Raw genomic sequence first — 16,641 nt, 5'->3', positions numbered from 1 at the left:
ATTGATTGCCTTCTGTCTGTTAGACTGTTTTTATAAATGGAAAATCACCTCTCAACTAAACAGGAAGTAACTGGCGCGTATTTCAGATGAGGAATGATACTTGGAACAATGTTTTCAGGGAGCTACACACACACTCACCTTTAAGTATTTTGCATACAGGGAAAAAGTTTGTTCAATACATCATTAAATCTAGTGAAACACACTCACCAATTGCTCCCCGCACAACACTCTGTTTATTGGCTGCATATTCTGCTATCGACACACACACACTTTGCACAATACGATTTTACCATAGTAATAGTAATTTATTCACCATAAAAATTTTTACAAATCATGGCTTCGTCAGTCTTATTTCTAAGTCTTAATTTATAGTATAAGCATATTTATGAATTTGTAGCTTTGTTATTGCAGGACATTAATTGCTGACACGATTTAAGAAGAACTGTATAGTATAAAAATAATAATAATAAGAATAATAATATAATAATAATAATACCACCAATAATAATAATAATAATAATAATAATAATAATAATAATAATAATAATACCACCAATAATAATAATAATAATAATAATAATAATAATAATAATAATACCACTAATAATAATAATAATAATAATAATAATAATAATAATAATAATAATACCACTAATAATAATAATAATACCAATAATAATAATAATAATAATAATAATAATAATAATAATAATAGAAATGTTCTTAACAGCAATAACGACCTATATGCCTTCACAATTACACATCAGTAGGCACTTTCATGCAGTGGCGTATACTGGTTAAAGGGTTTGGGCTACCACTGACCCTATTATTACACAAAATATATTTTTAAATCCCTATAATAAAATTCCTTACATATTTATGTGAATTCCAGACGTCTTGATTGGGACGAAAATACGTTGATGACTTCGTCCTTGAAATTACAGTTGGGCCACTTGCAAAGTTTCTGTAGAAATGACTTTTCAATGGATATTAGTGCCAAGCCGGATAAACGTTCTTGTGTATGAGTTGATCTACAGTAGGATTTTATTCTCTTCAACGCAGAAAATGTTCTTTCTACCGATGCTGACGTAGCTGGTATTGTCACAATTAATGTTGCCAATTTAAGGACTTCAGGAATAACTTGGTTCAGCTGGTTTTCATATATGCCAGATAATATTTCATGGATAGGTTTGTTCGAAAAATCAAAGACTTCTGCTGAATATATTACACTTAATTCATTTTTCAAACGTACTTGATCAAAGTGACTGTTATAGGACTGAAATAATTTGTTTAGTGCCTCATTCGGGAAGTTTTCTCTATAAGCAGAAAATTTTTGAGAATCTAGAAGATGTGTGAACTGAAGCTTTCCATAATCAGAAAATCTGTCAGTAATTTCCATGTGCATACGATCTAGTATGCTGTAGTACAGCTGCCTGTATTTCAATTCATCATCTCCTTTTCTTCGCTTTAATGGTGGTTCCATTGTATTGTCTGAAGAATTTTCATTTTCCATATTACTCCATATGGACGGAAACCCACTACATCTGAACTCGGATATAGTATTTTTTTTTTAACTTTGATACCTCTTGCAAGTAGTATGCTATGTCTAGACTTTTTGTCTGAAGAATATTGTAGAGCACATCTGTATGTGCGAACACTCTAGCATAGACTTCAAGAAGAAATATATTCTGAAACTGTGTGAAAAAATTCAAATATCCTTGAGCCTGCACATTTACAGGATCATCCCAGTTTTCTTCAGAGTCATTACAAATGATATTTTTAAAGAAAGCAGTCAGTTTTTCTCTGTATTCCTTTACGTATTTACAAGCCGAGATGTAAAATTCAATCTAGTTGGTGCTATGTTTGGGAGTTTCTTGTTCATAAATTCCTTGAGTTTTCTGATCTTTTAGGAGATGATGAGAAAAATGCAGCTAAACCCGACAGTGTTTTGAAAAAAATGCGGCATTCTGGAATGGATGAAGTAGTTTGTTGCAAAACTAAATTGAGAACATGGCTGTAACAATGGACAAATAGTGCTTGAGGATACTTTTCTTGAACTTTTGTTTTTAAGCCATTAATATTTCCCGCCATAACTGAAGCACCATCGTATGTCTGTGCAATTAAGTTATTGCCGACATTGTATTCTGCTATAACACCTTCCACATGCTGAAACAAAGCAGCAGCAATTTTGTCCGAACTGACATTTGTGAATCCTATAAACCGTTCTTGAACATTGGCAGTACTGTCGACGTATCTTAAAACAGTGGACAATTGACTCTGATTAGAGCAGTAACTTGTTTCATCAACAACAATGGCCACAAAAGGTTTTATGTTCTTTATCATAACCCCACTTATAGCAAATATTAAGTCATTCTGAACTGCGAGAGAAGTACCACGAAATACTGTTGAACTCTCAAGATGATTTGGCCAGTAAATGGTCAAATTCACTTAAGGAACTTAAATATTCAATATAATTTCCTATATTGTCTGATTCCACACTCTCGTTATGACCCCGAAAAGCCAATTCTTGTTTTCCTAGAAAGCAGACTGCGTTAATAAGATGCAGTAAAATCTCCCGATTTTTTTTTCACAAGAGCATTGTGTTGGTTGATGTGTAGAGCTTTTCGCTTATCTAGCTGTAAATCAATTCTTGTCTTCCCAAAGTTTGCAAAGTTCATGCTACTACAAATATGAGCTTTTGATTTGTCCTATTCTAGGACTGCCGTTCGAAGGGAGTTCATATTAGAAAACCCCTCTTTTGACCACACATTAGTTTCGCGGCTAAATAACAAACATGGCCAGCAAAATAGTTTAGACAGTTTAGAAGTACCACACAACCAATTCCACTTACCATATGATGTTGAAGTGAAATGGCGTGTGTACTCTCGCTGTTTTTCTTTTACGTCCATGGACAAATTTAACTCAGGAGTTGGTCTTTCCATTTTCACAATTTCAACTTTCTCGTTGTTATGTATGACGGTTAAAGGGCACTTTTAATAAACCTTCTATTACACAGTCATTTTCAACACAAACCTCTCCAGAAACTTGTTCTGCCATATTTTTCACAATATCACTTAATTGGGAAATTAAAAACTTAATAATTCACAATTATTATAACTCTTAGACACTCGAACAAATCACAGATTTAAAATAATGCACTGCAAGAACACAATCACATTCAATTGCTAGCATACTAAGCTATTGCTGCTTCGCGCCTGCGAAGAAACCGATCACGAGAGCGGCAACTCGCCCGCCTACAGTGCACGATGGAAACATAAGGGAGCGGGGGGGGACGGGCAGTTGTGCGACAGGACAGCATGAGCGAAACGGTCACAGGCTACCTCACGTAGCAAGCGGTTTCTCCAGCGATGCCGCCTTGACAACTTGTTTCTTTTCGAGAGCAGAGAGCGCATATAAATCTAACAATTACTTTAATTTTAATTACTATGGTAAAACTAATAATACAAAATTATTACATTATGTTATATTATAAACTTTTTCTTTTGTAATTTCCTTGGGCTACCGCCGGTCCGCAAAACACGCCCCTGCTTTCATGCAAGGTCTAAAGACATAAATTCCTCTACAGTATATGGCACATGATGCAGCAGCAACCTGTTGACTATGCTTTTAAACTTCTTTTGTTTACTACTTATTATGGAGCTTGGCATTTTATTATACATATTTATGCCTCTACGTAAAATACTTTTAAGACTTGTATTACTATTACGAGTCAATGACCTCCCCTTCCAATTGGTATTTGTTCCTACTTTACCATTACTTTTTAAGGGATATACAAACTGTTAGCATGGCAAAGGGGTGTCCATTTTTTACAGAATGCATCATTATTTTCAATTATTAAATTATTTTTATGCATTTGAGATGAAGGGACAAACTTTATAAATAATTTTCAAATATGTAACTTATGAATTAAGTTGGGGGAAAATTGGTGAAAAAAAAAGTGTGTTCTTTCAAGATATGCAATATCCTTCAAAATATCTAAAATATGTAATATATGCCTAAATATCTATTATACGCCAAAATGTGTAAAAATATATAACTTAAAACTTCGGAATAATGATCCCTTTGGTGTGATTTGCCGACATTTTGGCTTCTCTTATTATTTTCTTTCTTTCTTTCTTTCTTTTCTTATTAGAATTTACTGCTTTTAGTGTGGTACCACATTACCTTTGCTTCAGTACAGTCTTCTTTGGCGAAACAATTCGTACCGTCATACAATTTCTTCTTTAAGAGAAATGCCTGAACTAGAAATATCCGTTGTGCAGTACTATAATATATAAAGATGAAATTATTGTATGACGGTACCATTCGCAAGTTTCTATATCAGTTCCGTGCCTTTGAAATAATACAAAACTAAGTTATTCAGAAAATGGCGAGAAACAGAGTCCTAATAGAAGAGAAGCTTGCAGATATTCAAGAATTGAAACCATCCCGAGGAAATCTTCATGCCGATTGGAGCAGGAGTGCGATATTTCACAAAGATCAGCATTACAGAGACTGAAAATGTTACACTTTCATTCTTACAAAGTGTGAGTGGTTCATCAGTTAGCACAATGGGATCCAGCTGCCTGCGTAAATTTCTATTGGTGGATGCTGCAATCTGTCTATGATGGTATTGTCGCTTCTTCTCTTTTAATTATGATGGACGAAGCTTATTTCCGTTTAAGTGAATATGTGAATTCTAAGTATTCAAGGTATTGGGACACTGACAATCCTCATGTAGTGCATGAAAATACTCTTCACGATCAGAAAATCAGTGTTTGGTGTGGCATTACTTCATGCAAAATCACTGGCCCTATTTTCTTTTATGATATCATTAACTCGGAACGATATGTGTAAAACATACTGCAGCCAATTTTTTAAATGTTGACTGAGAAAGAAACTTAATATGCCCACTTCCAACAGAATAACGCCACTATTCATACAGCTCAGAATTCAATGCATGCATTAGAACAGGTGTTCGATGAGCGAATAATTAGTTGTGTACCTACTTTGGACTCCTCGTTCCCCCGATTTAAGTGCCTATGATTTTTATTTGTGGGGAACTTTAAAATAGAAAGTGTACAAGAACAATCCATATACTCTTGAAGCCTTGGAAAATGAAATCAGACGAGCGATATGTGAAATTTCAGAGGCGGAGATACTATACGAGTGTTTCGGAATTTTTTAACTTGATGTAAAATTTGTATCGAGAATGCTGCAAGTTACATCATTTTCAACAGCTGCTTTGATGAAAGGTAAGATCTACATTAGTTTTCATTCATTCATTCGGTAACCCTTAACTAATAATTTAGACCTACCGTACCGTAATGAAACTGAACGTCCGTTCACGCTGCTACAGCTTACCGGTGAGTCGAGCAATGGATTGTGGGCAGTGTTATTGTTGCACCATATATTTCTATTTTGGTCGTTCTTTGGGTGGTATCCAAAGGTTTTGAGTAAAATTATGCTTCTTTTCAATTTTACAAGGATTTGTATTTTTGAATGGGATTTAGTACCGGTAGGCCTACGGTAATTGGAGGTGGGGAGGGTCCCAAAAGAAAGTCTTGCCCAAAAGTGGGCCATGTCTTCAAAAGGTTTGGAAACCACTGGTCCAAAGAATAGGGGCCTACTCCTACTTCATATTGGGTGATGTATAAACTGAAGAAAATTGCTACCGATACTCAATGAAAACTTGTCATGAGTAATATAATAAGAAATTCCTCATTTCTGTTTCAGAGGAATGAAAAAGAATCTCTTGAACTGATTAATTACCGTACCGGTACTCTCGTCAGAGCAACTGCTCTGATTATGAGGAGAGCATAAGAAGTATTAATATTTTATTCATATGAAATTGCATAATACAACTGACTACATTTTAATGCATAAGAAAATAAAGTATGTTGGCGCTAACAATGGAAAAGTCTGTCTTGTAACTAATTCTTGCAATCTGGGGATTATTAATTCACATTATTAATATAAAGGAGTGGAAAGAGTGTAAATTATTATTCATTAATCGAGTTGGAGTTTTAAGAAACTGAGAACATAAGATAAAAAAGAACACTTTGTCACTGTTGGCATTAATCAACAATCGCAACTGTATGTCTGCAAGAAAGACATAAGTACGTACGGACCGTTTGAACCAGAACCAGAACCATAACCTCAAATTTACATCTGTGCATGGTTGGCGCGGATAAACATACCGATATCTGTCATCGTGGTATGTGTTGTTTGTTGTATTGATACAGTGACAGCATAAAATATCTATTCTGTTGCGTGTGAATATTAACAAGATTTCAAGTACCGGTAAGTTTTTATTTAAATATAAAACCATAAACATTGATGTTATTTCTTTCTTTACTATTCGAGTAGGATAACCTCAACTCTTCATTATAGGCTATATAAGTAATCTTACCAGTATTTACTTTATATGTAGATGTAATATATTTTAATCTAGTATTCGAATTGTGAAGAGTGAGAATTAAGAAAATATATATATATATATATATATATATATATATATATATATATATATATATATATATATATATATACAGGGGATTTTCGTATTTTATATTTTGATAGGTCTCTAAATGATATGACGAATTGATGTTAGAATTACTGTGATAAAATTATATTTCAATTCAATATGACAGTAGGTATGACGTCTAATGTAAAAACAAGGTTAGAACGCTAAACTAGTGTATTTCTCATTTTGACAGATTTTTGCAGCGTTACTTTTAAATGAGACACGTTTTCTGGTGTCATTGGCCCTCCGTAGTGTTTTTATACCTTTATGTAGGCCCCGAGGTGTGGTTGAATGGTCAGACTGCTGTCACACAGACGGCCCGGGTTCGATTCCCTGTCAGGTCAGGTCTGGGATAATCCATAGTGGCACTTGTGGTGGACAAGGTCACAGTTGGGGGTTTTTTGGGGTTCTCCCGTTTTTCCCCAAATTAAGCATTTACATCATTCCGCTGCCATTTCTCCATTTCGTTATCATTCCGTAGCGCTCCCCGCACGCCGGCTGGCGACTCATGGAAGGTGCTGGCCTAGGGACGAGTGGGTTCGAAACCTAGGCACACAGAGAAACTTAGTGTGGTCAGCCAGTGTGGGTTTGAGAATGCGTCACCAGAGGGTTAGCGCAATACATCTTAACAGGTCGCAGTGCTGGGCCATAGTGCCCTCCTCCATTAGATTCAATTCAATTGAAGGCCCCAAGGTTCACTCAGCCTCCTATCAAATTGAGTGGGCCGCCTAGTCTTGGGGGTAATTGGCAGTCAGAGCGTGGTGCCGACTGCACTACCTCATTCTGTTGCCGAAGTCCGTTTCGACCTTCCCCCCCTATGTAACTTAGGTATAATTTACTGCATTCTTGTTATTAAATTTAGTCAACTGTCTGAAGACAGGTTTGAACCTCGTAAGTAAGTAGGGCTCGGATTTTGAAGCGCTAAAAATAGGGAAAACAGCCTATTTATTTTTTATGTGCTAAAAATCGGGAAAATATGTAACAAAAAGAAAAAATATTTAATTAGGTCTATGTTTCAATTATTTTATGTGAATATAAACAATATGCAGTACTCACCAGTATAAATTATGCTGTATCGTCAACTGCTGAAGAATTACAGTACACAATGAGATTCATCCTCAAGCTGTCTATCACAAATGACTGACGATTATTGCTGAACATTGCCTTGTACTGGGAAAAAGAGCACCCTGGCCGTTGAGAAGCAACATGCACTCTCTAGAGACATGTTTAATATTGAAAACGAAAACGGAGGCAACTGATGTTTGTGAAATTATAATTGCTTCCTGAATCAAGGTTATGATAACTTACAAGGCACTCCTAAATTATACATCAATGTTTATGTGTGTTAGTTACAGTACAGTTTTTTAGTGGTGACAGCTCTTTTATTGCTTGTGGTGAGAGAGCAGACTGCAATTCCACAGGTCCTCAGACAAGCATTTCCGAAAACAATTGCCAGCTGTCACATCTAAGCAACTGCACTGAACATTCGGGTGATGATTACTCTGAAATGAGGATTTTGTTGAAAATTATTCGATGAAAACTTAATTTTTGTGTTTTTATGTGAATAGGCCTATTTGAAAATATGTATTTACATTAAAAAATTCAAAATGTGTGTTTTTGTGTGAAATAAAATTTAAAATGTATGCTCAGGTGACCTTGCCCGAAACTTAGAACACAATTACGAGTTTCTATTGCAGTGCAAATAAATATTTATTTGCCTAAGAATCCTAGCCTTACTCATAAGTACACCAATCAGGTATTACTCGTGAGACAACTAAGCCAGAAGATAATTGGGTAGGTTGGCCAGGTTCTTTCGCCCTACTGAGTTCTTAGACTGGTAGGTCCAATATTGTGATTTTTTAATGCAGTAGTAGGTCTATGTGTTCGTGCTGTTAAAGTTGAATTTTTTCACTATATTACCAATACTAGGCCTATTGCATTACTGTATGTAAAATTTTCTTTTTATTTTTATGTTTACTTTTAATTTTTAAGTTATTTTTTTACAATTGCGTTACCACATTAAGGTAAAAATTTATTTATGTACTTGGCTTCTAGTCAATTCATATGGACCGTAAACGAAAGAAAACTTGAGTGCCAACACCAATTTAGCACCAAAATAAGGATGGGATGTTGCTGTGAAAGTTGTGCCCGGTGGAAAGGTGCAGGTAGGCAGGCAGGATCACTGCATCGAGATGGCTGGGACTTATAAAGTATGTGTGACAAAACTTGTACATTTGTACAATTTTATTGGATCAAAACGTATTATGAACAACATTATGTTCCTTCAATTTGAAGAATACAATTTTATTGTAAAGTGATTTCATTTTTTCAAGTTCCTAGAAGTATACCTCAAGCATAGTTATATATGATAAAAGTAATATAATACAGTTATATGAACACTTTTTAATGGTTGAATAAAATTAATAAAATCGGTTAAAAACCATACATGTTTCGGAGGAATGCTCCTCCATCTTCAGTGGTAGTACCACGATGCTGGTACAGTTGTTCGACCGCATAACATACCTTAAGGAAGACTGACCAGTCAGTCTTCCTTAAGCTACGTTACGCGGTCGAACAACTGTACCAGTCAGTCTTCCTTAAGCTACGTTACGTGGTCGAACAACTGTACCAGCGTCGTGGTACTACCACTGAAGATGGAGGAGCATTCCTCCGAAACATGTATGGTTTTTAACCGATTTTATTAATTTTATTCAACCATTAAAAAGTGTTCATATAACTGTATTATATTACTTTTATCATATATAACTATCTTACCCATGAACACTGTTGCATCTGACCTAACTTATGTAATACCTCAAGCATAATAATTTCACATTTTTCACTTTGTGAAAAATTAGCCAGATTAGAAGTAATCAGTTTTTCGTTCTTCCTGTAAAATTTGTTGTTTTTTTTTTTTTTTTTGGATATAATTTGATTTGAAACAATGCTCCTTACATCCTCTTCTCCTGTTAGCGCCATTTCTTATAGTGTACTTAGTCGTCTAATTGTCAAACTTGCATATTAAGTTAATGACACGAAATTTGAAACAAAGCCCGGTGATTTGCTCGTTTCATGTATGTATGTTTCAATACTTCAAGCCTCATACTGTTTATAAAACATTGATAATGGAATCAAGGAAATGTTTTATACCAACTCTGTATAATTTGAAAAGCAGCCAGATTAACATGGATGGGACATAATCAGAGGATGAACAAAGAATACACTGTTAAAAGAACATAGAATATAAAATTAGAAGGAATAAGGGTAGAAAGGCCCAATTCTCAGTGTATGGATAGTTTGAGTGTAGGAAGATACAAAGAATTTAATTGAGTACTGATATAAGAAATTGATGGAGTGTGGCTAAGGAGAGAACAGTGGAGGAAAATCTTTAAGGCAGCTGAGGCCCACACTGTGCTGTAATGCTATTGATGATGATGATGATGATGATGATGTGATTTGTAAACATGTTACGGTGTTAGACTATATTTGAAGACAGAGTGGGAAAAATATTTCTTGTCCACTTTTGGTGCAATAGTAATATGCGTTACAAGAGCGGTATGTTGAAGTTTTCATATTCGAGGATAAGATTGAAAAAGCGAAACGTAGTTGAGCTTTTTTAATTTCCGAGAACATGAAAACAAGCATACCGCTCGTGTATCGTACATTATTTTGTGCAAAGATCGTTTATTACATACCTGAAAGAGGAATTTCTAATTAGTTGCAATGAAATCTCCATCTTGGTTTCTGTTCAATGATGGCAACTTTGGAAAACAAATATATCTATCTTCAACATTGTTCCTATAAAATGTTTTCTGTGTTTACTATACTGCAGCAGGCCGTGATATACGTCTGTCTATTTTTTCCCCCAGTCTATGTTGAGTCTGGAATCTTGTTGATTTTTTCACGGCTTCCTTAATGTTACTTGCATTACAAATGCAGTAACTTTTGTGGTGTTGTAGAATTTACTTAATTTTTGCAAATATTTAAAAACAAAAATTAACAGTGCAATTTAGGTGAAATTGCAGTGGTAAGTTTCCAATTTATAATTATTACTATATTGAACATCTTTAAAAATAATATGTTAAAAGCCTAAAGCAGTAAAATGAATATGAAGCTTAAGCGGTAAGAATAGGGAAATTGTTATGTGTGTTACGTTGGGAATACTGAATGTGGTATTTCACACTTACCGCGTATTGGTTGTCTGCGGAAAGCAAGCAAATACGCACGATCTCACACAAAAGGAGTTGATGTTACCATCTAGTAATTTAGCATGAACATTATCACGTGCCTAAAGCATGAAACGGAAAAATTATTCAAGTCATACAAAAAGCTGCTTTGAGAAGAATGCTTTATGTCCATATAATACTGAAGATTATTCCAATTGATTGTGTTTCCAGATTCAAGTACCTAGGAGTGGTAATAGACAGTAAGGGAAATTGGAAGTTGCAAAATGAATTGGCACGGAATAAAGGAAAAAATGCACTCCAAGCAGTAGACAAAGGCCTAAATAAATGGCCGAATATTGGGGTGAAGAATTTTGTCAACATCTATAATGCACTAGTAGAATAAAAAATATTATATAATATTGAGATCTGGGGTAGTAGATTATTCAGCAGAAACATCGAAAAAGTAAGTAAGTAAGTATGTGTAAAAAATTTCTAGGAATACTGGAGAATGCTTCTAACCTGGCAGCGTTACTAGAGATGGAAACCGATTCGAGTCTGGGAATTATTCTAGAAAGAAAAATAAAATATTTAGGTAATATTCTGTGTAGGAATGATTCGGCAGTTATGAAAACATGTATCTTTTGTATGAAAGCCGCTAATTGGAAATCAAATTGGCTGAAAGAGCTGGAACGAGAAATAAGCAGATTAGGTCTAAATTGGCTATGGAGAGAACTAGGGTCTATAAACACGAAAACTAGTGGAAGAATACTAAAAGAAAGGGCAAACGAAATTTCGAGACAAGATGTTTTTAGTAATATTAAAGACCTAGGATCACTAAAATACAATAGGGAGGTTAAGCAGTTTTGGGAACAGGAAGAATATGTTAGACTAAATTCAAGGGAAGAGAGAACGGGAATGGCATGGTAGAGATTAGGTATCTGGAGACTCAAGAATAAGAGAGGGAACATAGAGGAGGAGGATAAATGTCCTTTGTGTGGACTAGCTGAAGACGCAATACATATTGCATTGAAGTGTCAGGCAATGAATGATTTGAGAAACAGTTGGATGGATAAAAAATTTCTACAAATAAACGCTATAGTAGCTTATAAAACAATGAATGGTCACCTAAACGCCAGCAATCTGCATAAATTAGGAAAATTTCTTTTTAGAGTTAAAATTAGATGGGAAGAGAAAGTCAAAGCTCTAACGGAGATGGAATTATAAATGTTGAGTAGTTACACGATAAGAAACTATGAAGAGTAGTCAATGAAGTTAACAGAATAATTCTTAAGAGATTGAGCATAAAAATGAAAAAGCTAAAGTAGGAGTTTTAAATACAAGAGCTATACTTATTAGTTGATTATTATTATTATTATTGTAAACAGAGGATACTTATAGGTTCAATATGTACTGTATTAGTTTTTGTTATATTTGTATTGAGAGTGATGGCGGATTAAGAACTGGAATACATCTAATCCGCCATGACTGAACAAAGATTGATGAAATAAATAAATACTGGAGATTTATTTCAACACCACAGACATACGAAATGAAGCTTTCTTCCTGCTTTGTCTTCATTTATATGGAAGGTATGCAGCCAGTCACTGCATCTAGAAGAAGCATGGTGTCCAAAATGCGAGTATGTCTATTAGTTCCTCCTTTACTCTGTTTTAAATCTCTATCGTAGAGCAGTGTTCCAATTGTGGCTGTCCACAAAGAGATTAAGTGGAGCATTGTTTAGCCATAGCATTGTCCTCAGTAGTGGCGAAGCTAAGGTGTAAATACTGGGTATCCTGAAAAAACCTGCTTAACTTGTATCTTTTTATAGAATAGATGTTTATCGGCTTTTCTATAAAATTTTTTGTGACACAGTCCCCACAAGAAGATGATGACCACTCGTTTTCACCCCCAAACAGAATACAGGTATAGCAATAGGAAATAATAATAATAATAATAATAATAATAATAATAATAATAATAATAATAATAATAATAGTTTTATTTTCCCTGGCAGAGTTAAGGCCATCAGGCCTTCTCTTCCACTCAGCCAGGATCAAATCACATACAGAAAAATACATACCGGTATACAAATATTAACTTAAAAATAATAATAAACATAATAAAGTAAAAATAAAGATTTAATACATATACACAATCAATATTAACTTTAAAATAATAATAGTAAAAAAAAATATATAGGCCCTATAATAAAAAAAGAGACTGAATACATAATCACAAACAGGAAAATACATTCTAGTATACAAGTATTAACTTAAAAAAAAGGATTAATATATATGAATATAATCTCACAGCTAAAGGAATAGTACAATTAGTATGATCAGCACAGTACGTGTTACATTGAGACAATGACAATTACCTAGATATTAGTATTAATGGAAAAATAAAGTAATGACTGTGTAAAATAATAATAATAATAATAATAATAATAATAATAATAATAATAATAATAATAATAATAATAATAAATCAAAATTATACCTAAAAAAACTAATTCTGTGCATTTAAAATATTTCTAAACAACCTAATTTTAAACAACTGAGGACTAAGACTACCCCTGATTTCCAGCAGCAGCGAATTCCATGAGCGGGCCATGGCTATTGAGAAAGAACTTGAGTACAGAGATGTCTGATGACGTGGTATTGATAGCAACAGATTGTGCTGTGAACGTGTATTACGATTATGGTGTGAAGCTAGGAGAGTAAACCGAGAGGCAAGATAGTTGGGTGTGGAATCATGTACGGTATAATTCGATATAGCAGGCAAAGAGAATGTACTAAATGTCGATCTTGCAAGTGGAGTCACGGGAGTTGTAGAAAATATTCTGATATATGAGGGAGTCTGGTGGTTCAGGGCTTTCAATAGGAGCGTAGAGTTCCGAAATGAAACACTAAGCAATAGAGTCTTTAACTTATTTACCTCATAGCACCCTTTTAGCCAAGGATATTTCTTATACCATGAAAATTAAAAATTTCTATTTCGTCTTTGTCCATCTGCTATTTTAATATGTAAATGTGGTGTTGGTATTTTATCTTTGTAAGCACATTTTGTTTCATACATTATACTTCTTGACATATGCTTCAGAAACCTGGACATACACAAAAAAAAAAAAAAAAATCTGAGCAGAATTCAAGCCTCAGAGATGAAAACCCTGCGAGGTATTATCTAGAAGACATGAAGAGCCAAAACATGAAACGACATAATCACGGAAACTCTGAAGGTTGGAAAATTAACAACATAATTAGAAAATAAGAGATTACAATAGTTTGAACACCTTAACAGAATGGAAAGGAAAAGGCTGTTAAAGAGAATATTAAATTTAAAAGTGAAAGGCAGATGGCTAATGGGAAAACTACGCGAAAGATGAATAGATAAAATTCAGAAGAACTTGCAAGAATGGGGATACAAGTGAGATTAAATAAACAGGAAAAAAGCTTGGAAAGACAGAGACGAATGGAGGCATATTTGGAATCGATCTTCTGAAAGGAGGACACGATAAGAGGATGAGGATGATGATGATGATGTATGTATGTATTTATTTACACTGCAAGTGGGCAAGCACCTGGTGGCAATGGTATACACAATATAAACAATACACAAAAAAATGATAAGCAATACACAATACAATTATACAATACACAATACAATAAGAATACACAATATAATTTAACACAATAATAATAAAACATAAATAAAATACCTAATTTTACATTACAACCTACATAATTATGTATAGGCCCTACATAAGTTTCAATAGTCTTTCACTTTATTCTCATCTCACTGTAGTGGCACTATGACGCATTTCACTGACACTTTAGGGCACATTTCACTGACACACTATAACACATTTCACTCTCCTGGTTTGGGAAGGAGACGACCAAGATCTACAACTCCAGAAGTACAGGAGGAGATTCTGGAGGCTGTGAACATGACATCAGCACACGAAGGGTAGCGTTGCAAGTCAATGTTCCTCATACGACTGTCCGGAGACTGTTGAAAGAGTATCAATTGTATCCTTATCATTTGCAACGTGTACAGGCCCTCTCACCAGCAGATTACCCTGCACGAGTTAGGTTCTGTCAGTGGTTCTTGCAGCAGTGTGGTGTAAATCCGAACAGTTCACACGAGATGGCATAACAAAATTCCACAATCACATGTATGGGCATATGAAAACCCACGTGCAACTGTTCCATCTCATCACCAGGTGCGGTTCTCCCTCAACATGTGGGCCGGTATCATTGGCAATCGATTAGCTGTACTTGTAAACAGACTTACAGGGCAGGCGTACACAAACCTCCTGGAAAACACCACACCTCATGTTTTAGATGACACTTCACTGATCAATCGTCAACACATTCACTTCTTGCATGATGGCGCTCCTGCACACTTCAGTCGTACAGCTCGCCGGTAGGTACTTGGATCGAAGGTTTCCTGACCCATGGATAGGTAGAGGTGGCCCAACTGCTTGGCCTCCACGCTCCCTGATCTGAACCCTCTCGATTTCTACTTGTGGGGCCATTTAAAATCATTGGTTTATTCGTCTCCGGTGCCCGATTTGGAATCTGTTCGGAATCGAATTGTGGCATGTTCTAAGGACATATGCAATACTCCTGGAGTTTGGGATTGTGTTCGCAGGTCAATGAGACATCGATGTGAGGTCTGTATTCAAGCAGGAGGTGGACATTTTGAACATCTTCTGTAATGACAACGACCTGCGGAAAGAAAAACGTTCCGGTGAATTTCAATGTTGTGAAGGCCATAACTCGGAAATGAAGCATTTCCAGACACATGTTGTAATGAACTATTTTGATTGTCTACATGTGGGAAATACATACCTGAAATTATGCCCCGTATTTTTTAAACACCCTGTATATATATATATATATATATATATATATATATATATAATATAAGCCTCAAAAGCCTCTTATGGGCTTCGCCACTGGTCCTTAGAGGCGTTCTCCAGAAGTATTCACCATGCAACGACACTTACAGAAGTCCACACAGTTATTGTGTTCAATCAAAGAACCCTTATACCTTCTTTCTGAGAAGTATGTATGGAGACAATAGTAGTAATGAATGACGATAGCTATTTAACATACATCTAGATTACACAACTTTTAACACTCACTTCGGAATATGTATTATATGTCTTTCTCGTGTTAAATTTTACCGTACCTGGTTAACATGTTTCAACTGTTATTGGCCTTCTTCAGAACTGGTTGTTGCTGGTCTTGGCGCCTTTTGTTTTGTTTCCTGTGGGGGTGTGTTTGTGTAGTGTAATGTGGAGTCAAAGAGTATGTGTGTTCTGAAATTTATTTGTGTGTTGAGAATTTCATTTGGATGTGTTTTGTATGTCTGTATATTTCGTATTGTTCTAGTGTTTCAAGTAGAAGTTTTGCGACATTTACGTTGTTACTTATAGCAGCAAGATGTAAAGGTGTCCTTTTTCCTATAGTGTCCCGAACATTTATGACTGCGCCATTTTTAATCTAAAATAAAGTAAAATTTTATATTAGAAACTAAACACACTAGAACAATACGAAATATACAGACACACAAAAATACATCCAAATGAAATTCTCAACACACAACTCAATTTCAGAACACACACACTCTTTGACTCCACATTAAACTACACAAACACACTCCCACAGGAAACAAAACAAAAGGCGCCAAGACCAGCAACAACCAGTTCTGAAGAAGGCCAATAACAGGTCGAAACATGTTAACTAGGTACGGTAAAATTTAATACGAGAAAAACATATAATACATATTCTGATAGCTATTTTCTTTTTAGAATGAATTGTGTAGCCTATTTTGTAAGATAAATCAGTTGCTTTGGACTGTCAGAGGAAAAGAGACGTGGAAGATAATATTCTTGACAGTTTACATAAATTAGTAGTTTCCCCAGTCATCATATACAGTATG

At 34.9% G+C, this 16,641-nt stretch overlaps 1 protein-coding gene across 1 annotated transcript in view; it reads left to right on the top strand.

Moving 5' to 3' along the window:
* Window positions 1-6,164: 6,164 nt before the first annotated feature.
* The window catches only part of LOC138700260 (uncharacterized), a 280,196-nt gene continuing 269,719 nt past the window's right edge, over window positions 6,165-16,641 (top strand). The window contains exon 1 of the mRNA XM_069826755.1: window positions 6,165-6,303. The gene's annotated coding sequence lies outside the window, so the exon portion shown is untranslated. The remainder of the gene's footprint in view (window positions 6,304-16,641) is intronic.

This window comes from Periplaneta americana, chromosome 5 (assembly GCF_040183065.1).
Source record: "Periplaneta americana isolate PAMFEO1 chromosome 5, P.americana_PAMFEO1_priV1, whole genome shotgun sequence".
NCBI lineage: Eukaryota > Metazoa > Arthropoda > Insecta > Blattodea > Blattidae > Periplaneta > Periplaneta americana.
Note: the sequence above shows the minus strand (reverse complement) of the source record. Positions and strands in the feature narration are given on the sequence as shown.